The 23262-nt window shown below is 38.6% G+C and overlaps 1 protein-coding gene across 7 annotated transcripts in view; it reads left to right on the top strand.

Moving 5' to 3' along the window:
• Nucleotides 1–23262, top strand: part of NCOA2 (nuclear receptor coactivator 2) — a 284594-nt gene that overhangs the window by 132462 nt on the left and 128870 nt on the right. Inside the window, exon 1 of one of the 7 annotated variants that reach the window (XM_032421668.1) lies at nucleotides 12993–14541. The exons of the other annotated variants lie outside the window; for them this stretch is intronic. The gene's annotated coding sequence lies outside the window, so the exon portion shown is untranslated. Of the gene's footprint in view, nucleotides 1–12992; nucleotides 14542–23262 lie in introns of those variants that run through there. 7 annotated transcript variants of the gene reach the window in all.

Below are 23262 nucleotides of genomic sequence, written 5' to 3'. Positions count from 1 at the left end.
CCAGAACTGAGACTGTAGAGCTAGGGGACTATTTGGTGGACAGAGATTGCCAGGCTCCTGAATGCCAGATTCCTGTTTGATTTCACAGAGAGTTATTAAGAGAAAAGGAAAGAGACCTGACATTTATTGAGTCCTACCATGTATTAAAAGGTATAGTAATCAATTATTGTAATTATCACACTTAACCCTAGTACTCTGTGGTAATTTCCATCCCGTGTTAAACCTGAAGGAACTGTGGTGGTAGAATTTGATACTGTCCATAGGGGTAAGTTGAGGGAGGGAGAAACCTTGACATGGGGAGAAGTTCCTGGAGAAGCCTGCTAAAAGGGGAGGAAATCCTGGTAGTCTCAGAGGGATTGGAGAGAATGCGGTGCGATCAAGAAAACTGCAAAAGTAGAATCTAAACATCTTGGGCATCAATTGGGTTTGAAGATGGAGAGAGAAAGAAGAGTTAGAAGAGCTTACCAGGCAACAGAGAATATGAAGTGGCAGATGCGGAAGGAGGGCTTTTTCAGAAAGCTGAGGAGCTCATTTTCGGCCGCAGCTGGGGACAGAGGCCTGTGAGCAGCTGAAAGCTGGGCACTGGGGCAGAGGTGGTATCACGAGGCTGCAGGTATAAATGGAGTCCCCCGTCTGCAGAAGAGATCATTGAAACTGCCATCAACAGATACAAGCTGCAAGGAATGGCTTTCTAGGGAGAAGAAGGAAGGATGTTACTCAAGTAGTGCCTCCCCTCCCCTCCCCTCCCCTCCCCTGCCCTCATGGCAGGGAGAAGTGGACCCAGCACAGGTGAGGCAGATAGGATGAGAAGCCTAACAGTGCAGTGTCATTGAAGCCAAGGGACAGTGTTGAAAAACATGTTCTGATCAAGGCCAAATTGTACACGGCTTGAAGGAAATGGCAAGAACATAGGGCTTCTTATCTTCTCAGGAAGGCCCATGATTCTGTGGCGTATTTATAGAGCAAGGGGGCCGTTTGGGCTGTTTCGGGGGTTGGACGCAGGCTACGTGTCTGAAGGTCTAGCAAGGAGCAGGAGAGCCCCTGGCTGCCCTTTCTGAACTGTTGAAAACTTACCCTCTTTTCTAACCCCCCTGCATTCTTCTTTTCCTCCTTAGCACTTAGCAGTATCTTATAGATTGTAAGTTTTACTTATTTATCCTGTTTATTGTCCCTCTCTCGACTGTAAGGCCAGGGGCCAGGATTTTCTGATTGGTTCACTGCTATACCCACGGTGCCCCCCACACAGTAAGGACCTCAGTGGATAGTTGATGAATAGATGTTGGGAAATTATAGTGATTTGTGTAACACTTCTTTCTCCCTCTTTATACCCTGAACCTATTGAATGGAACTGAATCACCTTTGTGCCCCTAACAATGCTGTGCATATTGCAGCTGATGTATAAAGATTTATTTATAGCAGCATCCTGAGGGGGAGAAACTAGGGATTTCGGACTCAATTGGTCTGAGTTAGAATTTTTCTTCTTACTAATCTGACTCTAATTAAACTACCCTACCTTTCTCTAAGCCTCATTTTCCTTAGCTGTAAAATGGGGATAAATTAATACCTCTGTTATAGGACTGTTGAGAGGATTAAAGCTATAATGCATGTCAGAGTGGCTGGCATATAGTTGGCACCCAGTAAAGAACTGGGGTTTTGCAATCTTTCTGTTGTGTAACCTTGAATAAGTTACTTAACCTCACTGACCCTCGGTTTGTTCATCTCTAAAAGGGGAAGATTAAAGCAATCTCGTGTGGTATCTGGAGGACCCAGTGAGACACCACACGCAGAACACTTAGCTGGCATAATGCCTGCGTACTTGGCAGTCACCGAGCACGCGTGCCTTTATTCTTTCGTGGATAGATACAGTGATCAAGAGCACAGACTCTGGACCCAGACTGCACAAATGCAGCTTCTGGCCCTTTTACTTACTAGCTGTACTTGACTTCTCTGTGCCTCAGTTTCCTATAAATTGGGAGAAATCATAGTTCCAGCCCCATAGGATTGTGGTGAGGAAAATAGATACAAATATCAATTAAAACGCTTAGGCCAGTACCTGGCACATGTAAGCACTACAAGTGCTTGATTTCTAAAAATATGTCTTTAGTGCTTTTTTTCCCTCTTTAGTCTATTAAGTAGTTTTAACCTGATGTAATCTGAGTAGGATGTCTTGCTTATAAAGAATGGGGTCCTTTTATAATGAAATTGGCCATGTTTGCAGGGGGGGAGGATATCATAAAACATCAAAAACGATAAAACTGCCTCTTCTTTTTTTTTTTAAAGATTTTATTTGTTTATTTGACAGAGAGATAGAGAGCACAAGTAGGCAGAGAGGCAGGCAGAGGGAGAGGGAGAAGCAGGCTCTCCGGAGCTGAGCAAGGAGCCCGATGCAGGGCTCGATCCCAGGGCCCTGGGATCATGACCTGAGCCGAAGGCAGCCGTTTAACCGACTGAGCCACCCAGGCGCCCCTTAAACTGCCTCTTCGTGGTTTGACCTGACTGGATAACATGGCCGTGGTGTTGAATCTTCCATATACAATGAAAAAGCTACACTTTGGCTCCCCTTCTGGTCAAGAGCCACTCCAGAGCAATGGCAGGCTGGTTTAGATCTTATCTTTGAAAAATTGTCACCTGCAAATTTGTCTCCATCTCTGCCCTCCCCCCATTCTGCCAGCTGGTTTCCAGGAATGGTGGGGAATGCAGTTTGAGTAGAACCCAGGAGGAAGCAGCAAAATTGGAAGGACAGGTGGTGAGTAGTTGGCCAATCTGGAAACCTTTCCTCTCCCGCTGGGGAAGATTTTCTTCTACTAGCAAAACATTTTTCTAACAAAATTCCAAGAACATACACCAAATTGTGCCCCTCAGTTCTTCAATCCTGTCAAGGATAAAATCTCTATTTGCAAAGAACTGCAGTTTATTATGTCACCGAGGGCGTGGCTGGGTTTTTATTCATGTCTAAAACAGGCTTCATAAAAGAGAGGTGGCAGCTTCAAATCAACAGATTCCGTTGCCATTCATGTAGCAAGCTGCTGTTGCAAAATCTGTTGTGTTGTCCCTTAGGAGAGACACTACTGGATCTCCTCTGTGATTCTTGGCCGCGCCAGATCTCTCTCCCGTTCTCACCCTGGTGTTGGGATGGCAAGCAGCCTTCATCTCTGGTGCCAGCTCCTATTGATTATAGTGATTGCCTAGAGTGCTGTGTTGAGAAGAATTGAGAGGCCACATACAGGCTCAGAAGTGATTAATTAGCAGTGTCTGCTGTGCATCGGGAGAAGGGGTAACTAAGCGTGCGTTGTGCGTTTGCCAGACTTTGTGGATTCCGTGATAGGGTTCAGCCTTGAGAGTCTCATTTTGTGTTTCAGCATTTTTGTCTTTGAATTAGTATATATCAATTAGTTTATTCTACAGTAAAATAGAAATAATAGAATCGTGTATTAGCTAAGATTATATCAAGTTACCTATGTGAGCTTTTTCATTACTTAATTAAGGAGGATCTTAGATACCTAACTTACTCTTCATTTTCTCACTTCGGAAATGAGTAAATTGTTCTCTAACCTTTTTGTTGAGGTTCTCTTGCTTAGTTAACACATGGTTTTATCTTTATTTTGTAAGTCTGGCAGAAAATACTCCTAAATTTTGGTGGTAATTCTACTTACTGGACGAATAGTAAATTAACATGAATCACCTGAAACCTTGGCACACAGCAGGCAGCTAGACCAGGCTTGGGGGTTATGATCATTTTTTTTTTTAAAGGAGATAGAAGTTTATTGAATATACTGCAAGGGAGCAGTGCGCAGGTCAGCAAAGGAGAGACTGTCTGCCAGGGGTTATAATCATTGTAGAACAGACCAGACATGTCATTCGTAAAGGAGTAGTCACATGTGTGTGCTGTCCTTTGGCTTCCCTCCTTAGAGGCCAGGGATAATTTTGGTTTAACCACTGAGGTCTAAAGGTATTACTTCTTATTGTTTTCTTTTCTATGAGTCAAGATAAATCTTTTCTTTTTTGGCAGCTGACAGAGAATACTCTTTCACTGAGGCAATAATGATACTGTTGAAAATGTAAGCAAAGCTCCAAATAGGACATTTTGTACATTTTCTAACTCAAAGATGGATATATTAGACTCTTTAGAAAATTGTGGTAAAATATACATAACAAAATTACCATTTTAACCATTTTAAGTGTACAGTTCTGTGGCATTAAGTACATTCACATTGTTGTATGACAATCAGCAATATCTGTTTCCAGAACTTGTCTTCCTCAATTGAAAGTCTGCACCCATTAAACACCATCTTCCCATTCCTCCTCCCCCCCCCCCCCCCCCCCCATTCTCTGGCAAACACCGTTCTACTTTATGTGAACTTGACCATTCTGGGAAGCTCATTTAGAGGTTCTGATCTCTAGTTACTTATTTCACTTAGATGTCCTCAGGGGCCATCCATCTCGTAGCATGTGTCCACATTTCCTCCCTTTTATCATATGTATGTACCGTATTTTATTTATCCATTCATCTGTCAGTGGACAATCGGGTTGTTTCCACCTTGTAGCGATTGTGAATAATGCTGCTAGGAACATAGGTGTACAAATATTTGTTCAAGTCCCTGCTTTCAGTTTTTTTGGGTACATACTCAGAAGAGTCATTTGGTAATTTTAAGTTTAATTCTTTTTTTTTTATAAATTTTTTAAAAGATTTTATTTATTTATTTGACACACAGAGAGATAGCGAGAGAGGGAACATAAGCAGGGGGGAACGGGAGAGGGAGAAGCAGGCTTCCTGCTGAGCAGGGAGCCTGACGTGGGCCTCGATCCCAGGACCCTGGGATCATGACCTGAGCCGAAGGCAGACACTTAACGACTGAGCCACCCAGTTGCCCCTTAAGTTTAATTCTTTTGAGGAATCACCATACAGTTTTCCACAATGACTGTGCCATTTTATAGGCCACCAACAATGCACGAGGGTTCCAGTTTCTCCGCATCTTTGCCAATACTTGTTTTCTAGTTTATTTGGTTTTGTTTGGTTTTGTTTTTTAAAGTAGGCTCCGTGCCCAGCGTGGAGCCCAATGTGGGGCTTGAACTCATGACCCTGAGATCAAGAGTTGGACACTTACCTGACTGAGCCACCCAGGTGCCCCTCTAGTTTTTTGATAATAGCCATCTAATAGATGTGAAATGGTATCTTACGGTTTTAATTTACATTTCCCTAATGACTAATGAGGTTGAGCATCCTTTTTTTGTGCTTATTGGCCATTTGTATATCTTCTTTGGAGAAGTGCCTGTTCAAGTCCTTTGCCCATTTTTTTTGAATCAAATTGTTTATTTTTGTTGTTGTATTGTTGGGGTTCTTTATATATATTGGATATTGATTTCTTATCAAATACATGATTTGCAAATATTTTCTCCCATTCCATAGATTGCCTTTTTATTCTTTTGATAATATCTTTTGACGCACAGAAGTTTTTAATTTCGATGAAGTCTGACTTAACTATTTTTTCTTTTGTTACATGTGCTTTTGGTGTTATATCTAAAAAATCATTACCAGATCCAATGTCATGAAATTTCCCCCTATTTTTTCTTGTAAGACTGTTACAGTTTTAGCTCTTATGTTTAGGTCTTTGACCTACTCTTGAGTTAATTTTTGTATGTGTAAGCTAAGAGTCCACAATATTTTTTTTGCATGTGGATATCCGGTTTTCCCAGCACCATTTGTTGAAAAAAACAAATTAAAGACTCCTTTGAGTGGTCTTGGCACCTTTGTCAAAAACCATTTGACCACATATGTGAGGGTTATTTATGGGATGTACTAGACTTTAAAGGGTTAGGTATATTAGCTTACATCTAGTCTCATTGTTTTTCACTGATATTATTGCTACAGTTTCCTAACTGTTCTCCCTAACGAGTATCATTTCTTGAAGTCCATACCACTGGTAAAGTAACTTTCTATTCTATTCTTTTTAAAAAGATTTTATTTATTTGAGAGACAGACCACAAGCAGGGGGAGGAGCAGGGACAAGCAGACTGCCCACTGAGCAGGGAGCCTGCCTGACCCAGGCCTCCATCCAAGGACCCTGAGATCATGACCTGAGCCAAAGTCAGACATTCAACTGACTGAGCCACCCAGGCACCCCTAAACTTTCTTCAAAAAAAAAAAAAAAAAAAAAAGATCATGTTATTCAACTGCTTAGAAGCTTTTATGGGTTCCCCATTCCCTACAGAATAAATTTCAGCCTCCTTAGCTCTGTAGACAAAGCTTGTCCTAGCCTGGTTCATGCCCACCTTTCCAGCCTTTTTCCCCCACCACCTTCTTTTAGGGACCCTCGCAGGGATTTCCCTGGAGCCCTAGTGACAAGACGTGCTCTGAGGCTCTCCTGCTCATACACCTGTTTCTCCCCTTCCTCACACACTTGATACAGTCCTGCTTTCCTGTTGTTCCCTGAAATCTTCCTTGGCCTTTCCTTTCCAAAGTTAGGCACCCTCCTTCCTTGCTCCTGTAACAGCCCAGACCTTGAGATGGCATTTTTGATCATATTTTATAAGTTTTGCCTACTTTTCTCTTTGCCCTCCTTGATTATAAGTTTCTTGAGGTCAGGGATTTTGTCCTGTTCATTTTTTTTATTCCCAGCACCTGACTTAGTGCCTTACATGACATTGGCACTCAGTAAATATTGGCTGGATGAAATGAATTAATCTAAAGCTAAAAAAGGAAAACCGTTAAGGAGAGAAAGACATCAGGTCAGGTATCAGAAATGTTTTTCCTTTCTTAGAAACTATTGCTGTGGCCTGTGGGCTCTAAGGAAAGATTTATTTTTTCCCTAAAGATATTTTCCCTCTTTTCCCAAGCTTGCAACTATGATTGCAATTATTATTACCCTTTTCCAAACAAGGAAACATAATCTTAATGATATTTTGAGAGGAAGGAGAGAATAGGAGAAGGCAGAAAAAGAAAGAGCCCTGGTAAGGGGAAGGTGAAAGGAATCGTTCACCTTGGAAGCATTCACAAGTGGCACTTGAAGTTGAGTCAGAATTGGCTCGAGGTGCTGAGATACAGGGATATGTAGTGAGAGATGCAGTCTTACAGACCAACGTAAAACACATGCTCCTTAGCACCTTTTGTCACAAGTGCCTCTTGTGCCTGTGGAAATTTGGAATAGATGAATAATTAATTATTTGCCTCAGAATATGGCATCTTCACACAAAGAGAAGCTTTTTGTCGAACTTTGATGATTCTGTTCTGTGGCCAAGTTTGTGAAACAGTGAAAAACTGGTCAGATCTTAGTTAGAACAGGTTGACTCAAAAGTCTTACTGTCATCTACCTGCGTAGCATTTCTTTAGGATACACTGAGAATAGTGGGCCACGTTTTTCCAGTCTTCTATGTGTGTGACTGACATGTTCTTTTGGCTTTATTTGGGGGAAGTTAATATATAGAGGATCCAGAGAACAGCAGAGCCAGAAAAGGAAATCTGGTTAATCCACAAGAGTTAAGGATGACAGGAGGGTTTGTGAGGCTGTTAGCCATCTCGCTCAAAGGACGTGTTTCTGCTCTTCTGTATTATCCCTGCAACCTCAATCCTCTCTAACATTTTGAAGAAGCAGTATGGTCTAGTCTCTGCCTTTGGTTACTTTTTGAACTCTCAGTAACAGTGTGGGAAGTTTTCTCCCTTCATATGTCAATGATTCTAAAAGTTAAATGTTTAAAAAAGAGTATACTGGAGACTATAGAGTTACCCCGGTTTGGGAATTTGAAATGGATGGCTTCAAGAGTCTTGGGACTGGATGGCCCTCACATTCTTTTTGGTTCCGAGATTTTAAAGTTCTAAATGGTCATTGATCCTGGCAGAACATTTTAGGGAATAATGTCCATCTTAGAGGTAGAATCCTCTACCAATGAATCCAATTCTTGAGATATATAATCTGCTTCCTCAGCCTTAGGCATTTTGGGAAGCTTGAGGTATAAAATGTATAAACCCTGATAGGCTACTGTGGTTCTTGTTAATTCTGGCTAACAGGTCACCTTAGAATTTTAATTGTAATCGAGTGGTGGTACTCCAGTGACTTCAAAGAATAAATGCACCTTTTAAAGGCAACTTACTTTAGAGTGGTACATATGTGCTAATTGGGAAGAATCTGATTCAGCAGTTGAAGCCTCCGAAATCCTTGGATGAAGTACAAATGCTGGGAGTATAGTATGCTATTTGTATATTCTTTCATTTCATGAAGTGGTAACTTGGCATAGGCATATTTAGAAGTGATTGCGCTCTGTCGTCCTTCTCCTCAGCTCTCTTGTGTGGGTATAATCGACTGCAGTAGAATCATAGACATTTATGCACTGCTGTTTGCATGAGCCTTTTATTGGAAATAACCCAACAAAATAGCACTCACTGCTAGCTTAGCACAGTTGGGCCTTCTTGAAGGCTCGTTTTCCTACGTATCAAAAGAACCAAATCTTTAGTTAATGTTGGTAGGATGATATCTACGGGCAGGATATTCACAGGTAGGCCTTTCCTTTATCATGGACTCACCTCTTAAGGAAGGAGGTCAGAGGTCCAATGACCTAATTCTGTGGACATGTATGTCTAATGAAAACAGCCAGTTCAAATGGACATTGCTTTTCTTTTCACTTTATTATCTTACTATTTATGAATCTTATTCCTCATCTCAGTAAAATGTATTTAACAGATATATTATTCCATGAGACTTTATCTGGTTTTAAAAATCTGATATATATAATTACAATGTTAATGGGTTTATGAACTAATATGATAGATGACTTTGTTCACACTTGGCAGCTTGTTAAATGTGACATCTTCAGAGTGTATCTCATTTTTAAAATATGAATAAATAAAATATATGATAATAGTGTTCCACGACAACTTTGTTGATTAAAGATTTGCCATTTTCTGGCACAATGTACTCAATTTATTTTTTGAGGTTTGTGTTACGGAAATTTAGAATAGTGTTATAAGCCTCCATGTACCCTTTACCCAGCTTTAGAAGCTGTCAACATTTTAAAACTAATTTAGTAATTAATTTAAACAATTCCATTATTTTAAAATTATGAAAATCACCTGTGGCCCCATCTACCTGACACAGCTCTTAACATTTTGTATATTCTCTTCTTCCCTCAAAGTTATAATTGATATCACTTCCCTCTTCTTTGTGTGGAACATAATCAAACTAAGAGCTAGTAATACCTACCCTTGATTGATGTCGTCCTCTGCCAGGTACTGGGCTAGTTGCTTTTGATATAATTCGTAGAATCTGCACAATAACAATGGAGTATTGGCACTGCACTGCTCCCCCCGCCTCCCCCACCACCCCCCCGCCATTTACAGATACGAACCTGACTCAGGTTAAGGAACTTGCTCGAGTCATATATGTAGTATATGGATTCATATGAAAGTGTCACTCCAAGGCTACACTCCTGCCTTGCTATAAAGGGGCCTCTTCAAAAGTATTTTTTCATATTGCTACATAATTACCTTTAGAAGCAAAAAGAAATGTCAGTACATAAATTGGACCACATTACCTATAGAAGCAATACTAGGATAGTTGATGCTGGGAACTTTAAGAGCAATAAAAGGCATGGTCCCTGCCCTTCAGTATTTATGCTGCAGTGTGGATGAACCTAACCCCTATGAGAAGCTAACATAGAATACAAAATAAGACTTACTGTGGTATTATTAGCTGTAAATGTTATAAAAGCTCCACAGAGAAGGAGATGGATGAGGATTACGCCCCATCTGTAGAGAAGGCTGCTAACAGATTTAGGATTTCAGCTAAAATTAAAAAGACTGACAACGCCAAATGCTGGTGAGGATGTGGGACACCCAGAGCTCTCATGCATGGCTGGTGGAAATGTAAAATGGTAAAAATATGCTTATTTATGAGTCCGTGATTCCACTCCTAGGTATTTACCTATAAGAAACGAAAATGTTTGTCTTGTAAAAGACTTGAATGTGTGTATTGGTAGCAGCTTGTATATAATAACTCTGCATTAGTTTTCTTTTGCTGTGTAACAAATTACCACAAACAAACTACACCCATTTAGCTTACCATTCTGTGTAGATCAGAGATTCAGGGCACCTGCATGGCTCAGTTGGTTAAGCATCTGACTCTTGATTTCAGCTCAGGTCAGGGGCTCAGGGTCATGGGATCAAGCCCTGTGTCAGGCTCCTCGCTCAGCGGGGAGTCTGCTGGAGATTCTTCCTCACTCTTGCCCTCCCCCTCGCTCCCCCCACAATAAATGAATGAATGAATGAATGAATGAATCTTTAAAAAAAAAGATTTATCCCCACAATCAATCAGTCAATCAATCAATCAGTCTTTTAAAAAAAAGATTTATCCAGCATGGCATGGCTGGATTCTATGCTCAGGGTTATCATAAGCCTGAAATGGAGGTGTCAGCAAGAATGAGTTCTCATCTGGAGGCACTGGGAGGAAATACCCACTTTCAGCTCATTCTTGTTGGCGAAATTCAGTATCTTGCAGCTGTAGGACTTGAGGTCCTGTTTCCTTGCTAGATGTTTGCTGTGTGCCACTCTCAGTTCTTAGAGGTCACCTGCATTCCATGACTTGTGGTCCCCTCCATCTTCACGTCAGCAATGGCACATCAAATCTTTCTTCTGCTTCACATTTCTGAGTTTTGCTGCTGCCAGCTGGAGAAAACTCATTATGATTAGACCAGGTCCACCTCAATAACTTCTCTATCTTAAAGTTAGTTGTGCCATGTAATACAGCCTAATCACTGGGGTGAAAACTCACCATACTTGGGGTTATGCAGGGTGTGTACACCAGGGGTTGGGGAATCTTGCAGAACCATCTTAGTAGTCTTTTTACAACCACAATTGTAAACAGTCCAAATCCCCATGAAGAGGAGAATGGATAGACAAACTGCAGTATATTCGAATACCCTTAGCACTAAAATAGGGTAAGTTATTAATATATGCGGTAACACGGATGGGTCTCAAAAACGTTGTGCTGAAAGAAGCATAAAGAGTACTTGTACGATTCCATTTATTTGAAGTTCTAGAAAAAGCAAAACTAATCTGTAATAATAGAAAATAAGATTGGTGGTTGTTGGTGGGGTAAGGGAAAGAGATTGCCTGAGAATGGCACAGGAGAACTATTCAGGGGTCACGAAAGTGTTGTACATCTTGATAGGAGTGTGGATTACATAGGTGCTTTCATTTTTCAGAACTCTTGAACTTTACTCTTAAGATCTGCTTATTGTACTGAATGTAAATTTCACCTCATTTTATAAAAAATGAAACATTACTCTATTGAATCCTTGTTTTACCTCTCACCAGACTTTTGGTTTAAGAATGAACCACAGTTACATATATAACCACCATCAGAAAACATTAAAGCTAGAAACAACTTTACAAATTATCTAGTCTAATTCCCTTTTAAACACTACTGCCTTGGTGATGAAAGAAGTTTAAAGTTACTAATGATAAAATCTGCTGCAGTCACCTTCTGCACTCAGGAGGGGAGTTAGAAAATTTTACCTATTTGTGCTTGCCAGCAGAAAATATGACAGAGGAACAGATTTGCTAACAGCAATACATCTTGAAGTATAAGTGCAGTATCTGGATCAAGACATTTTACTTAGACGTGTTTGGCAGGAGACATTTTCTTACTGCTGTTGATTTGATCAGGGATTTCATAGCATTTTGCTGTTGCCTGTGATTTGGCTGAGAAATCATTTGTAAAAACTCCATTATAGCTAATAAAGGACACATGGTGTTCGTTTTAGAGTATCTGACCTCACCCTACCTCTGTGTAGCAGTGATTTCTGAGATAACCAAAGATTTGATAACATGAGCAGGAAAAGGACATATATAGGTAGATGAATTTCACAAAACTGCCCCCCCTGCAGTTTCTGTGCTATTCTTTTATAAAGTTTTCTCTCATTATCTACGAGGAAAATAATTTCCTATGATATGTCAATTTCCCATGATGCCATGACTATTGACTTTAGATTTTAAGTGCATACTGAAAATATTTAGGTATCTATTAAAATCATTACAACTTTTAAGGGTTTTTTTTTTTAACAATTAGTTATCTTAATAATTCTGAACTGTACTTTGGCTTTTTTGTGATCCATGTGCCAGCATTTAAAATTTTTTAATTTATTTTCTTAGAAACATTTTATTTTCTAATTGAATTTCTTCACTGAGGTCTTCAGGAAGCTTAGCTTCCTTGACACCTCTGTAATCATTTTAGGCTGTGTAAGTTGTTAGGGTAGTCTTTGCAGAGTGGTGGTGGTTCTGTTTAGTGACATGGAGAGAATTAGTAAACACCCACTCTATCTTACCCAAGTTGTTTATATAATGTTGAGTGGGTAATGTAATTAGAGTAAACTAAGAGTCTCAGAATTAGAATTGTCCAATTCTTTTGAGTTCTGAGAAATTAGAGTTTTTTTGTATAAGTCACTTTTATACGATAATCCTTCTGTATAGTTGTGTTCTTGGTTTTTCTGTATTAAAGAATCTAATTTTGGCTTGGTTTACTTATGAATAATGCAGTTTATGTAAAATGATTTTGTGAGATGAAAGCTCTTTGTTTTGATCTCCAGGTATTAAAATAATTATTCTTTAAAATATCTGTACACAAAAAGACAAGTACTGTATGATTAACACTTACATGAGGTGTCTCGAGTAGTTAAATTCACAGATACAGAGAATAGATGGCGGTTGTCAGGAGCTGGGGAGAAGGAGAGATGGGGAGTTGTTTAATGAATATTAGGTTTCAGTTTTGCAAGGTGAAAAAGTTTGGGAGATCTGCTGCAAAACAGTGAATAAACTTACCATTGAACTGTATACTTTAAGATGGTAAGTTTTATGTGTATTTTACCATAGTTAAAACTTAAAAAAATTTTATCTACTTTTCATGCTACACTTACGGTGAGCACTGAGTAATGTATAGAATTGTTGAATCAATATGTTATGGACCTGAAACTAATATAAAATTGTATGTTAATTATACTTCAATTTTTAAAAATCCCTGTTTTCCATTTTTGAGATGAGAAAACCAAGGCAATAATTGTAACTAAGGAATGTAAAATGTAGCTTAATCTGTTGACTTTAGTTGAACAGATTCTTTTAGCCTCTTTGTGTACGTCTGTCTTCCAGTTGGGTGTTGTGCTTCAGTATGGTTTTCTCCTGGGGCAACTCCTTACCCCATCTTTTTCTCTTTCTGACTTCTCAGCACATTCTTACACTTACACTCCTTCCCCAAATTGCTTGCTTGGTAGATTTTAAAAACTTTTAATAAGAAGTAGATCATAACTGAAAATGAAGTAAGTATATAATGTAATCTGCTGTCTCTTTGCCTAGAATTTTAACCTGTTACTAGGGACATTTAAGAACCGTTACTGAGCAACCACTCTGTGTCAGGCACTGTGTTAGTGTTTCCACGTATGTGTTTTGAGAGTTGATTGTTTATCAGAAATAAATCAAACTGGCCAGACTGAAAGGAACTTTTGATTATTATTTTTTTAAGATGGCTTTGGCCATGGAAACATTTTTCTTCTTGGAACAACTTATAAATTCCTTAATGAGGATATATTTCTAACAAGAGTACATTTTGGTGTTTAAAAGTGTGCTTACATGTGTTTTACTAATATAGGGAACTAATTTCCAATATGTGGATAGCTATAATGTTTCCAAAGTTTTTGTTATGCCAGATTTATGAGATTTTTATCACTGGGGGCAGAGCTCCAGAGAAAGAGAGAGCACACATTTTCTTCTAACTCTACCACTTTATATTACTGTTCATAGGGGAATGTTGATGGCCAGCATGCTGCATCTTACTGAACGGAAGGGCCATGCATCAGAATGTTTGTTTTTAGCCGTTATTTTTAGCAGCAGGTCAGAAATTGGTAACATTTTCATTTTACAGTATACTTTTTTATTTATTATGGTAATTCCAAGAAGAGTAAATAATTTTAGACATGTGTATTGAATGCCTGTGTGCATTATGCCCACGTGTGAGTGTGTGTGTGTGAGAGAGAGAGAGAGAGAAGAAGAAAAAGACATTCTCTTAATAACAGGAGGGGTAGAGGCTTACTCAGTCTATTATCATAAAGCTCTGCTAATGTAGCTTCTGAGTCATGTGACTGCAGAAAAGGCTATTATCTCAATGAAAAGGAAACCGGTTTTTAGAGCAAGCAATAGAATAGAAGCAGGAAGAATTTTCGAGTGTTCCACCATGCTGGATTGTCAAAGGGGGATCTGTCTGATCAGCAGCTAAAAAAGGATTTGTGAGGCTAGTTTGTCAGCTATCGTTAGAAACAAATGATAGAGGAGATAAGCGGCAGGGGGCTCAGCATGTGCTTAGGTTCACATCAAGGCGTAATGTTGGTCTGGTTTAATAGAGAAGATTTATCTCTGAGGCAATAAATTTATTGCTAATTGTGGGGTTTGGGGGGGTTTTGTGTTTTTCTGAAGAGTGATGTATGGTATTTTTATTTACATCACTGGTGAAGATGAAGACAAGCTGCTGAGCCCTGGTTTGAACTGCAGAGGCTGTGGACAGTTACAAGGTGTGTTTCACAAGTGCTCTGACTTAATATTTGGTAATGTTCTTGGAATTCTGTGTGCTTGTGGATTGGATGTGCGTGTTGTCCAAGAGAGAACCGAGCATGACAACCAGGCAGTGATAATGTTCTCAGGAACAAATAGATTCAGTGCCATCCAAATTGATTCCTTCGTGGTCCTTATTTCTTTTGTGTTTATTTCGCGATTAAAGGTTTCTTGCAGTTACTTTATGTGGCCAAATACAATCTCATGCTTGTTTTAGAAAATACTTTGATAAGCATTTTAAGAAGAATTCAATCCAAATCTTAATCACTAAGGAATAAATAGAAGCTTTATATTTGTATCTCTGTGGGTTTTTTTTTTTCAATATCCTTTTGTAATTCAAGCTTAAGAGAGGTTTGCAATGAATTTGAATTTATTTAATTTTTGGTTAGCTTTCTTTTTTGGCTGAGGCCTCGAATGAATGATTTTTTTATTATATATAGTACCTAACTTTCTCTGATTTATTACATCCTTATGCTACCACATGCAGAAAGCTAAAAACGTTCAGTTAATCTTGAGACTGTCCACTTTTTTCTCATGCTAATGCTATTAATTCTCTCAGCAGTCTGTACCTTATTCTTAACCTTGGAAGGTGTAGTCCTTAAAAATCTGAGATTGGGGAAAGATAATCATAAGCTTTATCTGAAAAGGGTTAACTGTTATACATTGTATACCTGAGGAATGAATTCACTAATATGTTTTTTATTTAACCTCTAGAACGGATACGCCCAACTTAGGGTGAATGTTTCCAAATCTTTTGAAAAATATTTTGAAACTGAACTGTTTTGTACATACCTTTTTTTTTTTTTATTTTGAAATTGACATTGAAGACGGTAAATCAGGCTATTATGCACTGTATAGACAGTTTACAAAGAATTAAATTATTTTATCTTTTGCAGTAAGAGATGGTGAGAATCGCTCAAACAATTTTTAATTATAAGTGCAGGAGATTCTTTTCCTTTTTATATCTACAAACCATATATTAACATGATAGAGTTTAATCATTCATCTTACTGAGATTTTCTTTTTTAAAAAGACACTGGCACTTTAATCTACTTATAGACAGCATGGTTCAAATAAACAGTTAATTAACTGTGATTGTGATCATTCTAGAATTTTTTTTTTTTTTTTAAATCATAGGACTCTCCCACATTCTTCTAAGTAGGCTTTAAGACGAAGTTATATACTGGTTTCAGCCCAAGATTCACTAGCACCATATGTTAAAATTTTTGAATAATAAAATTTGTATAGCCAGACTGATTGAGTTTTCCTTGTTTTTGCTTTAAAAAAAATTTTTTTTTGTTGCCTTACTTTAAAGCGACACAAGGATTCTGGAAAAACTCAAAGGTGTTTTTACTGAGCACCTGCTATTATTACAAGATACTCTTTGAAACACTATGAGAAGACAAAGGCAAATAAGATATTTAAACCAACAAGATAACTTAGAGCTGGCATTGGAACCCAGCCTCAATAAATGTAATTATCCTGGATCTTACAGGACTTTTAAATTGTTAAAAGGAATTTTTTGTAAAACTTGTTTGGCTAATCAGAGAATACATTTCTGATAACTTTGTAACTTTTTACATGAGCAGGTTTGAATGGTAATTTTAATCAGTCTCCATTTGTGCCAGTTCATATTTCCTTTGTATCATGACAGAAATACGTTCATTTTATTTGCAATCCTCTAAAACTAGAATAGTTTTTGTTTCTGATCTTGTTGTTTTTCTCCTAGGATGTCAAATACCAGTCCTTTACAACTTTAAATTACTTTTGTAAAAGGATAAATAATATATTGTGTTATCTACAAATAACTTTACTTTTTGGAGGCTGGGGAGTAAGAACCCCAATCTTAGAGTTAAAAGAAGTTTTGACGTCAGGGTAGTGTCTAAACAGGCCAGATGACTAGCTTGCAAATCCTGCTACACTTAAGAATTCCAACCACAATAATTAACCACAAATATTATAACCAGGTCTGATCTTGTCAGGCTGAGGGGGTTTGCTTCTTGAAACGATTTTTTTTTTTAAAGATTTATTTATTTATTTGCTAGAGAGAGAGAGAGTGAGTGAGAGTACAAGCAGGGGGGGCGGCAGGCAGAGGGAGAAGCAGGCTCGCCACTGAGCAAGATGAAGAGCTCGATCCCAGGACCCTGGGATCATGACCTTAGCCGACGGCAGCCGCTTAACCGACTGAGCCACCCAGGCGTCCCACGATTTTTAATTTATAGGAAAGATAGGGCAAGAAAATACTGAATTAAAGGTGATCTTAGTATTCAGTGTTGTAAAACTCCATCAAATATGTTCATAGAGTTTTTAGGGTTTTTTTGAGAAAGTCAGAGTTTGGGAAGATTTTGGTAAGATGAAGGTGTTGGGCTGTATTTTAGACAGTTTAATTCTTTGAAAGCCAAGGGGATATAAAATTCATGAAGTGAAAAAGCCCGTGCAATAGCTAACAAATTGTTCCAAGGTACCTTTTACAGGGTTTACTCTAAAATTAATCACCCATAAATGCTGAGAAAAGTTTAGAGTCAATTGGCTGGCCCATTTCTCTCACAGGTGTTGCTGTCCTTAACATTAAAGAGAGAAGACTTGGCATTTTCTGGTGTGTAGTTAACAGGTGTAGCAGTGACTCTTTGACCAAGCTTATAGTTAACATGCAGAGTTACAACTTGTAATATGATAATCACTAATATAATATAGCATAGACCTACATTTGCTTTAAATGTAAAGATAACTTAGTTATTACTATTGATATATTTTTAAAGATTTTGTGAGAAACACCAGATGCTGTAATTTTGACCTTGAATGAATTGTTCTTTAAAAACCAGCCGAATTGAGAAATCATTTTGAAGTAGAAGCTAGACATTTGGTTCCATCATTTTAGATATCAAATCAAATTATAATAAATTAATTGGCTAGAATAAAGGGTTGTAAAAGCACTCTATAAGACATATTTAAAATTTGTGTTTTGTGTCTAAATCCTTAGATTCAAGTCGAAATGAATGATTTATGCTGAAACTTTCTTGGATAACAAGTTACTTTTGAAGCTTTTAATTGTTTTTTTAATTGGCCGTTCCAAGTTTTTGCTTTCCCGTTTTAGAATTTTAAGTGAGAAAATACCCAATTTCAAATGTTATTTTTATGTATGTTTATTAAAGATAATATTTTGTGGGCTTTTATCTTTCCCATCTTGTGATGAGGAAAATGACAGTAGCAGAACAATTAATGGTGATTTTGTTAACCATCAAGTTAACTTTCATGTGGAGCTTATTATGTGCCAGGCAGAGTTCTAAGGACCTCACATAGATTCATTTAATCTTTATAGCAACACTGAGTGTGCTATCCTGTACCTGTTTCACAGTTGAGGAAACAGAGACACAGAGAGGTAAAGTAACTTGTCCAAGCTCACACAGCTTAATACGTAGTAGAGCTGGATTCAAACAGGTAGTTTGTCTACAGAGTCTATGCTCTAAATTACTATGGAACTGGGTTCAAGTGGTATTGCTGGTTTATTCTGGAGAGAGAACAGGGTGAACAGAGGGACAAGGAGAGAACTGTGTTAATTAAGACTGAAATGATTTTGTTTCTCCGTGTTTGTACTTTGATAAGTTTTACTTTTGTTCCATTTCAAAGAGGTAAGATTAAAACATCATTCAAATGGTGTTTGGTTCACAGTGAAAAGAAACATATTCATGAAAAGTAACTCAGCTAATGTAGAAATCTGCTTTCGAGGAAGGTGATATGAGGGAGAGCATTAATACGGGGTAACAGAGATTGGTACAAGAAATGGTCTGTGAATTACCATGAGATTAGTGGGGCGAGGAGAAGTTCTGAGTTGTGGGATCTGAAAGATGTGTATCACATATTTTCTTACTTAGCTACTTCTCCTTTTCTTGGCAAATGGAGACCTTGCTGTTTCCAAGGTCCTTTACTCACTGCATTGCTATCATGGAGCATGCAGGTATAAAAACCACAGAGAATCCAGATTAAGATCCTTGTTTTCAGACACTGAGAACAAACACCTCTGGAATATAAACCATTGCCTTAAGATTTGTTGTAAGTCATTTTATAGCCACACAAATTCCCTAGAGAGGAGTTCCTGTCCAGATAGTCTTTCAGATAGGGACCCCTTAGACTTCGTCAAACTTTAACGGCTAACAAGCATATTTATTTCTAGGTGATGTCACTTGTTCTCGTCAGTATTCATGGTAGAAAAGGTTTGACCCTACTAAATCCTTGTAAATTGGATCCTTGGGAGTGAGTGGGAGAGTAAAGTACGGATATAGCTTTATCATTTGTCTTTGGTCTCCCTTGATGTACCCTCCATTTTATTTCTAAAATGCAAAAATAGCCAGTTTTATTTTTGCACTTAAATCCTCCTGTTCATTTATTTAACAACTGTTTAGTGTAGGATTTTGTTAGGTGCTTCACTAGTACAGGAGAAGAGTTAGCTGACTGTCCCTGGGGGTGAGGAGAGGAGAGGATTGATCAGGGGACACTTAGCAGAGATGTTGCAGGTTGAGCTGATTCTTAGATGATCACCAGGCACTGGAGGATGTACGGAACACTTTAGGCCTCTACTGCCCATCCTAGGAGCCGCTAGCCACAGGTGGCTTTTGATCATTTGAAATGTGGCCAGTCTGAATTGAGTGCAGAATGCACTCCGATTTTGAAGACACTGCCAAAAAAAGAATGTAAATTATCTCAGTAATTTTTAAAGTATTGATTGCATGTTGAAAAGATACTATTTTGAATACAATGGTGGCTCCTGATATCTTCCGTTGTCTGTGTTGCTCTGAGCCAAGAGGCCAGCATGTGTAAAGGGAAGTGGTGTTAGGTAGTAGTCTTTCTCATAGATGATACATCTGTGCCAGACATAAGGGATACACTAACGAGCAGGAAGTTAGAGACCCTTCCCAAGCCCACTGTCTTCTAATCAGTAGTCAGGTTAGAAGTAACCAGCGATTTCTTGAGTCCACATTCCTTGGTGTAGGGAATAAAAGGCCCTTTCATGATCTCGCTCTACCCTTCTAGATTCATGCCACCCCCCAAACATTGACACCTACAGACACTCTCCCATGTTCTACATTTAATGAAAACTACAGCTAATTTGCGTTATTCATGGGAGTTATGTTCTGTAAAGTCATGGCAAACACTGAATTAGTGAATGCTGAGCCATTGCTTCTAGGGAAAATACAGAGTTAGGTGTCTGTGTCTCTGGTCACAACATTTTAGTTATTCGATTAATACATACCTTTATTTTAAGTGTGTTTCTGTTAAATACACCTTACTTAACATATATTAACACTTATCACCAACAGCATTATAACTTGGGCCTGAATGAAGCTTATCTAACACACATATTTTCTCCATAAGGCACATCACAGACTCTTGTGCTTAGGAACACTAGACCTCACTTCACTACTATGCTTGGAGGCCATATGAAACAGGGAAGTCACCAGCAAAGAGCACAAAAATGTGAAAAATGTGGCCCTGAGTATACTGCAGAAAGAATACTTCTTTTACAGTGTAAGAATTGAAACGAAGCAGTGTCACTTTGTTCAACTAGGAAGTGCTATTTGTGGAGTACCTATAAGGAGCCAAGTATTTCCAATAATAATGACTGGCTCTCTTTTATGAGGCAATTTCTACGTATCAGGCTGTGTACTTTAATAGTTGATCTCATTCAATTTTCATACAAACTTAGGAAGTGATTATTACTTCTGAATTTTACAGACATGGAAACTGAGGCTCAGAGAGGTTAAGTACCTTTCCCAATGTGTTGCACAGCTAGTGAGTGATGAAAGCAAGAGATGAGCCAGGCTTTAGCTGACTCAGGGGCCAAGTTAGGGGATGCGGTTAAATAAAGCTGTCATTCTCAGTAGGGCTTTTGTCTTTGGTGGGAGGGGTGGAGTTGTAGCCCATGGTCTACAAATGCCCCTGCTTCCAAATCTGTTTGATAGCCTGAATATTGAAATCTGGAAGAACTGAGCCCGCGATACAATTTGCTGTGAGGAAAGGCTGAGAACCACCATGTATTTGTTGACCGTGGTGGCAAAGGTGCTCTCCGTCTGCTTCGGCTGCTTCTGTTTCACCAACTAATCAGACATTTCAAACTCAATGCATATCTTTTTTCTGCTTTGTAACTTTGGCTCATTCATTGCTCCATATGCCTTTATTATCTTGTGGTTTCCTTCTTTGTGTCTTTTCAACTTCTCTCTCTGCCCACGAACAGCTCTCCTATATTCCACAGACTGAAAATCTGTTAGACTCAACGGATCACCATTATCTTTGCCTGGAAAGAACTTTCGTGCCAGATCACTCCAGTAGACCAGTGGGCAGCCTGTAGATTGGACACTTGCCTGCATCGAGTGCCAGTAGAGCGGTGTCTCATGGTATTGTGATGGCCTTTTCTGTGAGGAGCGGGATGAAAGCTGCCTTGGAACAGTCCCTTGAGGGTCTTTAGGAAGGGGTGTGGGCATGGCTTGTTAGGTTCAGAATGGAGTGCAAAAGTGTCTGGTACTGTGTGACATTTACAGAGACCATCTATGGGACTCTGCGTCTTGTGTTTCTTCACATCGGAAATTAGAAGACTGATTTAAGTTCCCTGACTTTTCTACTTGGTTGTTGGTAGAGTTTAGTCTTTCATTTAGATAAGCTAGGATATATGTTTATTACCAGAGTTAACCACTGCTGAGTTAGATACACCTACCTGTGCCAGCGTTGAAGTAGAATTCCTACAGTCACCCATTCCAGCGGCCCCTCCTGGCTTCTCCGATTTGATCTGTCGTCACCTCCAGATTATTTCAACTCCCAGGTAACCTTAAGACAATGGGAATACTAAAAAAAAAAAAAAAAAAAGACAATGGGAATAGATTCTGGAACATAATTTTCTAATGTACTTGGTTGGATATGTTATCAGGGCACCTAGGATTAAGTAGGAGGAGAGACAAGGTAACAGATATAAGCAGGAAGTTGTTTCTTGTACAAGGGTTATTGTGAGCAGAATGTACCAAAGTGAGAGAAATCGACCCAATTATTGCCAGACACAAAAAACAGATTTTCACTGGTATAGAAGGACTGGGCTGCAGGTATAGAGAACAATTGGGGCACAGTTGAACTTATGGGGGCCTGGCATAATCCTAAATGTCTGAACCACCTAAGTTCATCATAACTTTGTGGTTCAGGCAAGTGAGGCACTGCATTCACTGTGGTTACAGTTGGTACCTAAAGGTTGTGGGGTTAGTCTTGTGGGCTGGAAACGAACAGAAGCACAAATAGGCATATCACCGTGACATGAGAACTCAAAAGTTTGTGTTTCCTTGGTGATGCTGAGAGGAGAGAACAAAATCTGATTTGTTCATAGCATAGCATTGTACGGTCATTTTGGGTCCTCTGTTGGATGTTTGGTTCACATTGGAGGGTCAATAATTACTGACAAGTGGCAACGCCAACCACATCTGGCAATTCTGGTGTGAACGATCTGTCCCTTTCAGGATGTTACTGTTGAAGATCCCCATGGATAGACATTCCACAAACTTTGAGGGTGATATGTTCATTTTTTTTCCTAACAATATTTTACCTAGATCATTTTCTTGTACTGTCATCAACAACTCTCCTGCTATATATTTTGAGATAGTTGTTTAATGGCTTTCTATTAGAGAGCGTGAAGCAGTGTGGAAAGAGTCATGGACTTTGCAGTCAAAGCTTGGTTTGAAGCCTAGTGATTTAACTTATAAGCTTTGAGACTTTGGACAAGTCATTTGACTTCTTTGAATTTGTTTTTTCTCTGTAAAACAGGGGATAATATCTGCTTTGTAGAGCCCTGGGATTTAAATTAAATGATGCAGGACCTAGTACAATGTCTAACAATAATTACCAAACACCTAAGATACCTCGTCTTCTCTGTGAAATATCCCTTCAGCATATTTGGTGTGTTTTCTTACTTATGTATGTTTCATTTCCCCAAGTAGTTTAAAACACACACGCGCGCGCACCTATTTAAATAGTTCATAGTGTCTGTTCATTGACTAAAGTCTCTATGAACCTGTTATTTCTAACTTCTGGAGCAACTTGGAATCTCATGCTTCTACCCAAATTACAGATTTTTAGTTTTGCTTTTATTCTTGCAATCTAAGAGTACATTTGCTATTTTATTTTTAGCATTAGGTCATTTGGTTGATTCACATTAAACTGGCAATCAACAAAAAAATCCCCTGGTTATCCTCACCTAAGTGATCATCATCTTGGTTTCACTTGTTTAGAACTTCATACAATTGATTTTTTTTTTTTTTTTTCCAATCTCATTGCAGGATTCTACCTTTCTTTTTGTGGGTAGTTATCATACTGGTCATGAAGACTATGTAGTAACCTGCTTAAGCTTTCTTAAATTTTAAAAGATACAGAACTGTATGTTAAGATTATATCTTAATAATCATAGTGAAAAATACTGAAAGGAAGTATCTCCTATTAGAGGACGTGAGACATACACAGCCACAAAGACCTGCATCTTCATTAGGTAAAGAGGCAGTGTACTGCAGGTAGGTTCTAGAGTCAACTGCTCAGATATAGAACCAATTTTACTTACCTCTTGGCTGTATTTGACTTTGACTTTTGGATATGCTATTTGATTTTTGTGTGCTTCAGAGAATGGTAATAATGATTTCATAGGGCTTTTGTGAGTTTCA

This window comes from Phoca vitulina, unplaced genomic scaffold (genome assembly GCF_004348235.1).
Source record: "Phoca vitulina isolate PV1807 unplaced genomic scaffold, GSC_HSeal_1.0 scaffold25, whole genome shotgun sequence".
NCBI lineage: Eukaryota > Metazoa > Chordata > Mammalia > Carnivora > Phocidae > Phoca > Phoca vitulina.
Note: the sequence above shows the minus strand (reverse complement) of the source record. Positions and strands in the feature narration are given on the sequence as shown.